The sequence below is a fragment of the Nomascus leucogenys genome, chromosome 10, assembly GCF_006542625.1.
Source record: "Nomascus leucogenys isolate Asia chromosome 10, Asia_NLE_v1, whole genome shotgun sequence".
Taxonomy (NCBI): Eukaryota; Metazoa; Chordata; class Mammalia; order Primates; family Hylobatidae; genus Nomascus; species Nomascus leucogenys.
Window position 1 is genome coordinate 100,208,339 of NC_044390.1, and position 11,288 is coordinate 100,219,626.

An 11,288-nucleotide genomic window follows, 5' to 3' on the forward strand; every position below is an offset into this window, starting at 1 on the left:
GAGCACAGCAAAATAGGTTTAGCATAATTCTTTTTTTTTTTTTTTTGAGATAGAGTCTCGCTCTGTTGCCCAGGCTGAAGTGCAGTGGCGCGACCTCGGCTCACTGCAAGCTCTGCCTCCTGGGTTCACACCATTCTCCTGCCTCAGCCTCCCAAGTAGCTGGGACTATAGGCGCCCGCCACCATGCTCGGCTAATTTTTTTGTATTTTTAGTAGAGACGGGGTTTCACCATGTTAGCCAGGATGGTCTTGATCTCCTGACCTCGTGATCTGCCTGTCTCGGCCTCCCAAAGTGCTGGGATTACAGGCGTGAGCCACCGCGCCCAGCTGTTTAGCATAATTCTTAAGGGCTCTAGGATTTTCAGAATGGTAAATGAGACAAACAAAAGCAGTCGGAATTTGTTACTGTCCTACATGAAATTCTAAAGAGAATCCTTCAGGTCAAAATGAAAGGACACTAGACAGTAACTTGATGGTATATAGAGAGTAAGAAAGATTTTCAGTAAGAAGGCTGGGTGCGGTGGCTCACGCTTGTAATCCCAGCACTTTGGGAGGCCGAGGCCAGTGGATCACGAGGTCAGGAGATCGAGACCATGGTGAAACCGCATCTCTACTAAAAATACAAAAAATTAGCCAGGCGTGGTGGCGGGCGCCTGTAGTCCCAGCTACTTGGAGAGGCTGAGGCAGGAGAATGGCGTGAACCCAGGAGACGGAGCTTGCAGTGAGCCGAGATTGCACCACTGCACTCCAGCCTGGGCGACAGAGCAAGACTCCGTCTCAAAAAAAACAAAAAAGAAAGATTTTCAGTAAGAAAAGACTACATGGGCACTTATAGAAGCTAGTGTCAGTGTAAAAGAAAATACATAAAAATAACTATAAATGGCCGGGCACAGTGGCTCACGCCTGTAATCCCAGAACTTTGGGAGGCCGAGGCGGGTGGATCACAAGGTCAGGAGATCAAGACCATCCTGGCTAACACGGTGAAACCCCATCTCTACTAAAAATACAAAAAATTAGCTGGGCGCAGTGGCTGGCGCCTGTAGTCCCAGCTACTTGGGAAGCTGAGGCAGGAGAATGGCATGAACCTGGGAGGCGGAGCTTGCAATGAGCCGATATGGTACCACTGCACTCAGCCTGGATGAGAGTGCGAGACTCTGTCTCAAAAAAAAAAAAAACTATAAATTTATGTTATCAGGCACACAATATATAATGATGTAACTTGGGACAATAACATAAAGGGAAGCAGGAAACAGAACTACATAAGAGCAGAGTTTTTGCATGCTATTGAAGTTAACTTTGTGTCAGTTCAGACTATATTGGCCTCAAATTTATTTGGAAGTCCAGAGGGCTGCGAAAGGCCAAAGCAATCTTGAAAAAGAAGAATAAAGTCGGAGGCAGTTTCTGCTTTCAAAACTTACTACAAAGCTACAGTCGTCAAAACAATGTGGTACTTGCATAACTATAAATATTTAGATCAATGGAATAGAATTGAGAATCTAAAAATCAACCTATACATCTATGTCCAGTTGATTTTTACAAGGGTGCCAAGTATATTAAGTAAGGAAAAATAATCTCTTTAACAAATGGCACCGGATGACTGGATTTCCACATGCAGAGGAATGAAGTTGGCCTCCATCTCACACTACATACAAAAATTAATTCAAACTAGACCAATGACTTAAAAGCTAAAACTGTAAATCTCTTAGAATAAAACATAAAGGAAAATCCTCATGACCATAGGGCCTGTCATGGTGACCCACACCTGTAATGCCAGAACTTTGCAAGGCTGAGGCAGAAGGCTCACTAGAGCTCGAGAGTTGGAGACCCACCTGGGCAACCCAGTGAGATCCCATCTCTATTAAAAAAAAAAAAGAAAAAGTATTCACAACCTTAGATTTGGCAATAGATTCTTAATTATGACACCAAAAGCACAAGCAATAACAGAAAAGAATAGATAAATTGGACTTCATCAAAATTTTGAAATTTTGTGCATCAAAGGACATTATCACGAAAGTGAAATAACCAACAGAAATAGAGAAAATATTTGCAAATCATGTAAGAGTTTAATATCAAGAACATTTAAAGAACTCCTACAACTCAAAAAACAACCCCACTGAAAAATGAGTAGAGACATGAATAGACATTTCTCCAAAGAGGATGTGCCAATGGCCACTAAATATGTGAAAAGATGGTCAAAGTTATTAGTCACTTGGGAAACGCTAACTAAAACCACAATGAGATACCACTCCACACCTTGTAGGATAGGTGTAATTTTTTTTTTAAAGCAGAAAGTATTAAGTCTTATTCCCCAGTGAACAGGTATATTCAAACCTACCCCTACAGGCCAAGGGAACTGAGAAGCTAAAGAAAGAAGCTAACAAATCCAGTTTCTCAGAAACATTTAATAGGGACTTACAAACAGAAGCGATGTCTTGGGTAACCATGAGACAGTGGATTACTGCACTCACCCTCCAGAAAGAATTCTTTATATCACAAGTTTTTTTGTTAAGACATGTTCAGCTGGCCATGTTTCAGACTCTCTTGCAAAACTCATGACCAATAGGAATTTAGAGAAGCATCTCTATGAGGGATTGTCTATGGCACGTGCATTGTTTTTTGATCTTACCGTAGCAATGTCTTGGTATGCATGATTCAAACATTAGTCATTATGTCAGTTTCATTTCAAGATGGCCTTACTCTTGACAGGCAACAGACTGTTTTCCTACAAGTGTTTGGTAAGGATGTGAAGAAACTGGAGCCCTTGTACATTGCTGGTGGGAATGTAAAATGGTTCAGCCACTGTGAGAAACATTTTGGTGGTTTCTTGGAAAGGACAGAATTGCCCTATGACCCAATAATACCGCTACCATGTATATACCCCAACGCATTGAAAATAGGGAGTCAAACAGATACTTTTATGCCAATATTCCTTGCAGAATTATTCATAATAGCCCAAAGGTGGATCAGCCCAAATGTCCATCAACAGATAAATGGATAAACAAAATGGAATATACAACAGCATATCAGTCCTAAAACAGAACCAAAGCTCTGGCACATGCTACGACATTGGTGAACCTGAAAAACATTATGCCAAGTGAGATAAACCAGACACAAAGGGACAAATATTGTATGATTCCACTTATATGACCAAGGTCGAATAGGCAAATTCATGGAGACAGAAAGTAGATCAGAGGTTTCCAGGCAAATAGGGGGAATAATGAATACCAGAGTTTCTGTTTGGAGTGATAGAAAAGCTTTGGAAATAGTGGTGATGGTTATACAACATTGTGAATCTAATTAATGTCATTGAATTGTATGCTTAGCGATAGTTAAAATGGAAGTTTTTATTATGCATATCTATCCAAAATGAGATAAAAAAGAAATTTTAAAAATTTAAAGAGAGCAATTTTAAAATGTTAGAATTAGCCAATTTTAACATCATATTGAATTTTGCATTTCAAGCATAGGCTAATTTCCCCTCACAATTATTGTGTGTGTGTGTGTGTGTGTGTGTGTGTGTGTGTGTGTGTGTGGGTGGGTGTTTTCAGGCCTTTAGTATATATTTATTGATAGTGATAGATGACAAGAAATTTTTATGCTAATGTGATTTATGAAAAACATTTTTAAAGAGAACTGGTTGTGGTGGCTCATGCCTATAATCCTAGTGCTTTGGGAGGCTAAGGTGGGAGGATTGCTTGAAACCAGGAGTTCGAGACCAGCCTGGGCAACATAGGGAGACACTATTTCCACAAAAAAATTAGAAAATTAGCCAGGTATATATGTTATATATATTGTACAATGTAGCATACATTATATAATATATATTATACAGGTGCATACCTGTATTCCGAGCTACTTAAGAGGCTGAGATAGGAGGATCACTTGAGCCCAGGAATTTGAGATTACAGTGAGCTATGGTCGTGCCACTGAACTCCATCCTGCGTGATAGAGTGAGACCCTGTCTCTTAAATTTATTTTTAAAAGAACAGATGTAAGAAAGACCTTCTAAATATAAGGGTAAATAGAGGTGAAATGTAAGGAGAGGAAAAAATATATACCATGCATACAGTAACCAAAAAAAAAAAGAGCTTGCATGGTTATATTAACATCAGACTATGGCAAGAAATATCATGAGAGATAGACAGGAAAATTTTATAATAATAAATGGCAAACTCAACAGGAAAATCTAAATGTCTTAAATAAATAGCTTGAGACATAAGCATATTCCACCCTGATTACTGTGACAACTTCTGTAGTAGAGGATCTGCCAGTGCTCATCAAAACTGTTTGCTTTTTTTTCATTGGCAACTCTTTCCAAACACACCTTGAGTTTACATGGAGTCAAGTGACCAAGTTCTGGCCATGGAATATGGGCTAAAATGGGATATACTGCTTTCAGTCCTGTCCCACGTGATGAAGAATGAACGTTCTTTAGATTATTACACAAAGTGGGAAAGACTGTCAGGGAAACTTGAAAAAGAATTAGACATGAATAAAAAATATTACTTTGTATTTTCAGTGTAAATCTAGGCATTATTTACGGCATTCTTCCATATTATATCTGCTTTTCATTGTCTTTGAGATATTTTACAACCCTGTACTTTATCGAAAACTCATGTTATTATTCTCTATAGAAATGCAAATATATTATGTCTAGTTGATGCAATTCTTTAGTTTTGCATCTTTTTGTAAATTCACCCTCGTATTTCTTACCTGTTTATCAATGGTTCTTTGAATTCTTCTTTGGACTATTTACAACAGCTTACTGGTACACTAATTAAATAAGAAGGTAATTAAAATATTTGGCACATGTTTATTTTGTGTTTGTATGAGAGTCATGACTTTTTTTTTGCAACAGGGTCTCACTTTGTCACCCAGGCTGGAGTGCAGTGTTGTGATCATGTTTCACTGCAGTGTTGACCTCCCAGGCTCAGGTGATCCTCTTACCTCAGCCTCCTGAGTAGCTGGGACTATGGGTGGCACACCAGCATGCCTGGCTAATTTTTTTTTTTGGATTTTTTTGTAGAGACAGGGAGTCACACTATGTTGTCCAGGCTGGTCTCAAACTCCTGGATTCAAGCAATCCCCCCACCTTGGCCTCTCAAAGTTCTAGTATTACAGACATGAGCCACCGTGCCCAGTTTTTATATATTTTTTTAAAAATATTGTGAAAGTTTCTTAAACACCCTGTATAACTTCCACTTCTCTCCCATCCACCATTTGCAAGCTGGATTTCAATGTAAGAAATCTATCAGAATCATATACTGGAAGCAATAGACTCTGTAAACATGGGTCACTGAATGATTGACTTTAGCAGAGACTCCCCGACCCTCATTGCACTATGATATGTGAAAACATAAGGTCTAAATTACATATCATAAAATGTAACCATTTAATGTATATAATTTCATTTTAAAACGATTTTTACAGGCCGGGTTCAGTGGCTCATGTCTGCAATCCCAGCACTTTGGGAGGCTGAGGTGGGCGGATCACGAGGTCAGTATATCGAGATCATCCTGGCTAACACTGTGAAACCCCATCTCTACCAAAAAAAAAAATAACAAAAAATTAGCTGGGCATGGTGGCACGCTCCTGTGATCCCAGCTACTCAGGAGGCTGAGGCAGGAGAATGCCGTGAACCCAGGAGGTGGAGCTAGCAGTGAGCCGAGATCTTGCCACTGCACTCTAACCCGGGCAACAGAGCGAGACTCCGTCTCAAAAAAAAATTATTTTTACAGAATTGTGCAACCATCTCTATAATTTAATTTTAGGGCCTGCCGTGGTGGCTCATGCCTGTAATCCCAGCACTTTGGGAGGCTGAGACGGGTGGATCACTTGGGGTCGGGAGTTCGAGACCAGCCTGGCCAACATGGTGAAACCCCGTGTCTACTAAAAATACACACACACACACACACACACACACACACACACAGTTGGGCATGGTGGCACACCTGTAATCCCAGCTACTCAGGAGGCTGAGGCAGGAGAATCGCTTGAACCTGGGAGCTGGAGGTTGCAGTGAGCTGAGATGGCACCACTGCACTCCAGCCTACGTGACAGAGTGAGACTCTGTCTCCAAAAAAAATTAATTTTTAGAACATTTTCATATAACCCCTCCCAAAAACTTCATATCCACTAGTAATCAGACCTAGGCAATGAATAATCTACTGTTTCTACAGATTTGCCTTCTGAGAAAATTTCACATAAATAGTATCATGCAATATGTGGTCTTATAAGACTTGCTTCTTCCATTCAGTATAATGTTTTGAGGTTTATTTGCTCAGGCATGTACCAGTACTTAAGTCCTTTTTTGCTTAATAGTGTTTCATTGTATAGATATATCTCATTTTGTTTTTCAAACATCAGTTGTTGGATATTTGGGTTGTTTCCACTTTTTGGCTATTATGAATAATGCTTCTGGTAACATTTATGTACATGTCTTTGTGTGAACATTTCTTTTTCTTTTTTTTTTTTTTAACAGATGGAGGTCTCACTCTGTCACCCATGCTGGAGTGCAATGGTGTAATCATAGCTCGCTGAAACCTTGAACTCCTGGGCTCAAGCAATCCTCCGCCACCTCAGCCACCCAAGTAGCTACAGCCATGACTACAGCCATGTCACCATACCTGGATATCTTTTCCTGTATCTTGGGTAATGAGCTTTGCTAAAGAGCACTTTGGGAGGCTGAGGCTGGAGGATCACTTGAGGCCAGGAGTTTGAGACTATCCTTGGCAACATGGTGAGACTGTATCTCTCCAAAAAAAAAAAAAAAGTCAGGCATGGTGATGCATACCTGTAGTCTTAGTTACTTGGGAGGCTGAGGTGAGAGGATCACTTGCGCCCAGGAGTTTGAGGTTACCTTGAGCTATGATTATACCACTGCACTTCATCTGGGGCAACAAAGCAAGATCATGTTCCTAAAAATAAAAATAAAATAAAATATATAAAATTTTTAAAGCCTGATTTTTTTAAAAAGCCTGACATAATTTTTTTTAAAGAGACACCCAGGCTGGAGTGCTGTGGCATGATCATAGCTCACTGCAGCCTCAAACTCCTGGCTCAAAAGATCCTCCTGCCTCAGCCTCCTGAGTAGCTGGGACTACAGGTGTGCACCCCCACCCGAGATAATTTAAACAAATTTTTTTAGAGATGAGGTCTTCTCAAATTGTCCAAAGTGCTGTGGTGGCATTAGCCACCACACCCAGCCTAGTTGACGTACTTAATCTACCTGAGATTTATTTTAAATATATTGAGAGACTGCCATCTTTATTTATATTATTATATAGCTACCTTGTTGTTCCTATACAATTTACTGAAAAGTTTATCTTTCCCATAATGACTTTTCCCCTAATATTTTCTTATGAAAAATTTCAAACTTACAGAAGAGTATAAATAATTTTACAGTAAACACTGATATTTCCAATTTTAAGCGGTTATCTACTGTGTTGAAATTTGCACTGATGGTACAAAACGATGGTGGGTAAAACTGCTGGCACTTCAGCATCAATTAAGGTAATAGCAAACAAAGATATTTATTAGTAGCCATTGTATTCTTCATCACTACACGTTCATAGTTTTGTTTTTGTTTGAGACAGGGTCTAGCTCTGTTGCCTAGGTTGGAGTGCAGTAGCATGATCATAGCTCACTGCCGCCTCAAACTCCTAGGCTCAAGCAGTCCTCCTGCCTCAGTCTTCTGAGTCGCTAGAATTATAGGTGTTCACCACCATACCCGGGTAATTTTATTTTATTTAGAGATGGGGTGTCGCTATGTTATCCAGGCTGGTCTCATACTGCTGGCCTCAAGTGATCCTCCCACCTCAGCCTCCCAAGCAGCTGGGATTACAGAGATGAGCCACTCCACCCAGATTTGTACTTTTTAAAGGAAGTCGATTTAACTTTAGGATGTCTTTGATAAAGTAGTAAAGAGTCATTTTATTAAATATCAACTCTTAAATATATCTCTTTTTTTTTTGAGACAGAGTTTCGTTCTGTCACCCAGGCTGGAATGTAGTGGCGCGATCTCGGCTCACTGCAAGCTCTGCCTCCCGGGTTCACGCCATTCTCCTGCCTCAGCCTCTCGAGTGGCTGGCAGGCGCCTGCCACCACACCCAGCTAATTTTTTTGTATTTTTAGTAGAGACGGGGTTTCACCGTGTTAGCCAGGATGGTCTCAATCTCCTGACCTCGTGATCCACCTGCCTCGGCCTTCTTAAGTGCTGGGATTACAGGCGTGAGCCACCACGCCTGGCCTAAATACATCTCTTTTTAATATCTGTGCAATGAACGTTCTGTGCTGTATACTGAAGTTCCGTAGTTGTCTCAAGAAAAAGTATTTGTGTGATTATTTACATTGAGAGCTGAACTTTACATTGGGAGCTGAACTTTGCATTAAAGAAGGACTGAGAAACCTTTGCAGGTATTCTCTCAAAAATCAACCAAGTAAACTTGTCACTTAAAGGAAGGCAAATGACAGGGTTTTTTTATTTATTTATTTATTGGTCAATATAAACGTAGAATTTTCAAGAGAAGAATACAATTTTGGTTTTTTTCCCCCAATACGGCTGACTAGAGGCTTTTTCTGTTCACCTTATCCACTTCTATGAACCAAAATAGTGTCTGGGCAATCACACTTCGAACATATTATCCAAGAGGGAACATAGGAGTTCAAAAGAAAAGCAAAGGGAAACTCCAGAATCTGGGGAAGAGGAGGGCAGGCAGCCTGCATGGCTGCAATTGGCCAAAAACTGGGAGCGAATCCCTGATATGGGAGAGGGTAACTGAGTGCCTTTCTGTGGTCCACTTTCCCTCTAGGGAACTGTGCAATCCAGGCCACAGGAGAGCACCTTGATTCCCCTGAGCCCTGGATCTAACTTGGGAGCAGTCAGTAGACTGAGGAGGAGCTGCTTTGGGAAGTAGCCCATGAACTCCCCCAGACCTGGGCGTCTACAATAATAGGATGTTATTCTCAATCCTAGCTCTTATAAAGCTGTACTGAGTCCAGGGAGTTAGCAGTGGCATCAGTCGACTGTGTTAGAGACTCATGCTGGGACTCAGGGAAACGGGGCTCAAGTTGGTGAGGGACTCCTACGGCCAGAATGGAGAATCAGGTCTGGTGTGTGCTCCAGCTGCTGGCACTTGAACTGGGCTGTCCCCACCTTCTGACTGGAGCAGGGTGAGAACTTCTGGGGAGGCATGGTATTGAGCCAGACAATGACTCCTATTGCCTGGGGCTGCACTGCAGAGTAGAAGGAAACTGCAGTGACTGAATAAATATCCAGATTGGAGGACACAGTCTGGGTTAGGGAGTGAGCCTTACTGGGACTGGGATGTGACAGGGAAGCAGGCCCCACTCCTGCCTGCCAAGACTGCGGTGCTGAGACTGCCCTAGTCTCTCCATGCTGAGCCCTTGACACAGGAGCACTTGCCCCTAAGCTGGGCATCTCACTAGGGGCCTGAGGACGGCCCCACCAGCCCTGTCAGTGTTAGTGCATGCACCTGTCATCGGTGATCTCAGTGCAGTCTTGCTTGGTCCAGATCTATCCAGCCTTGCCATCCCTCTGAGAGGGCATGTGGGATCCTGGCCCCTGGGGGTTTCATGGCCCAATCCACCACCTGGAACACCCAAGTACTTCTTCTAAGGAACAGAGGTTGGGCATAAATCCCACTGCTACTACTGCAGCTAGCTCATACCTACAAGTACCACCTACTGGCCTGGATGCTGGCCCACACAGCCCACTGAAACAACTCCTACTACAAGAGCACAGCACTTAGGAATGAGAATAACTGGTATGATTCAGATCTGTGTCCCCACCAAATATTGTGTTACTTTGTAATCCCCAGTGTTGGAGATGGGGCTTGGTGGGAGGTGACTGGATCATGGGGGAAGATTTCTCATGAATGGCTTGACACCATCCCCTTGGTGATGTCCTTGAGGTAGTGAGTGGTTTCCCATGATATCTGGCTACTTAAAAGTGTGTAGCACCTCCCCCCCGCCCCCTTACTCTGCCTTGCTCTTGTTCTGGCCTTGTGAAATGCCACCTCCCCCTTTACTTCCTGCTATGAATGTAAGTTTCCTGAGGCTTCTCCAGAAGCTAAGTGATGCTAGCATCATGCTTCCTGCACAGTCTGTGGAACTGTGAGCCAATCAAACCTTTTTTCTTCATAAATTACCCAGTCTCAGGTACTTCTTTATTTCTTTCTTTCTTTCTTTCTTTATTTATTTTGAGACGGAGTCTCGCTCTGTCACCCAGGCTGGAGTGCAGTGGCGTGATCTCGGCTCACTGCAACCTCTGCCTCCCGGGTTCAAGCAATTCTCCTGCCTCAGCCTCCTAAGTAGATGGGACTACAGGCATGTGGCACCACGCCCGCTTAATATTTTGTGGCTTTAGTAGAGACAGGGTTTCACCATGTTAGTCAGGATGGTCTCGATCTCCTGACCTCGTGATTGCCCACCTTGGCCTCCCAAAGTGCTGGGATTACAGGCTTGAGACTGGCCCGGCCAGGTATTTCTTTATAGCAATGTGAGAACGGACTAATACAATAAGTTGTCAGAGCAGTCTTACTCCCATTGCCCATGCCACCCCAGTTTCCCAGGAGATTGTGATCCCATTCACCTGCCTGGTGTGCTGGTACTACAGCCATCATTTGAGAAAGGCACTACACTGAGGGTATTTGTAGCCAGTGAAATAATACAGACTTTGCCACTGTACATACCTAAAAGCAAAGCAAAATGGCCCTATCCGACCAACATCATAGTCATATCATTAAGAAAAAAGTGTCCCCCCAACAAAAGTAAATTCAAAAGTAAGAAGAAGCAACTATTGCTTCATATGTGCAGAAATCAGTGTAAAGGTATAGGAGACATGAAAAAGCAAGATATTATGATACCCTGAAAGGAACATAATAATTCTGCAACAATACATCTTAACCAAAAAGAAAGTCTTGAAATGCCAGATATAGTATTCAAAATATTGATTTTAAAGATGGTCAATAAGATGCAAGAGAAATCTGAAAACCTATACAAATAAATCAGAAAATCAGTTTAGGATATAAATGTGAAATTTACCAAGAAGATAAGATACCTTCGGAAAAAAAAACCTAACAAATTATTGATCTGAAAATTTCATTGAAGGAATTACAAAATACATTTGACAGCTTCAACAATAGACTAGATTAAGCAGAAGAAAGAAGACAATTCTTTTGAAATAATCCAGTCAGACAAAAATTTAAAAATAAAAGAATGAACAAAACCCTCAAGATATTTAGGACTACATAAAGTGACTGAACTTAT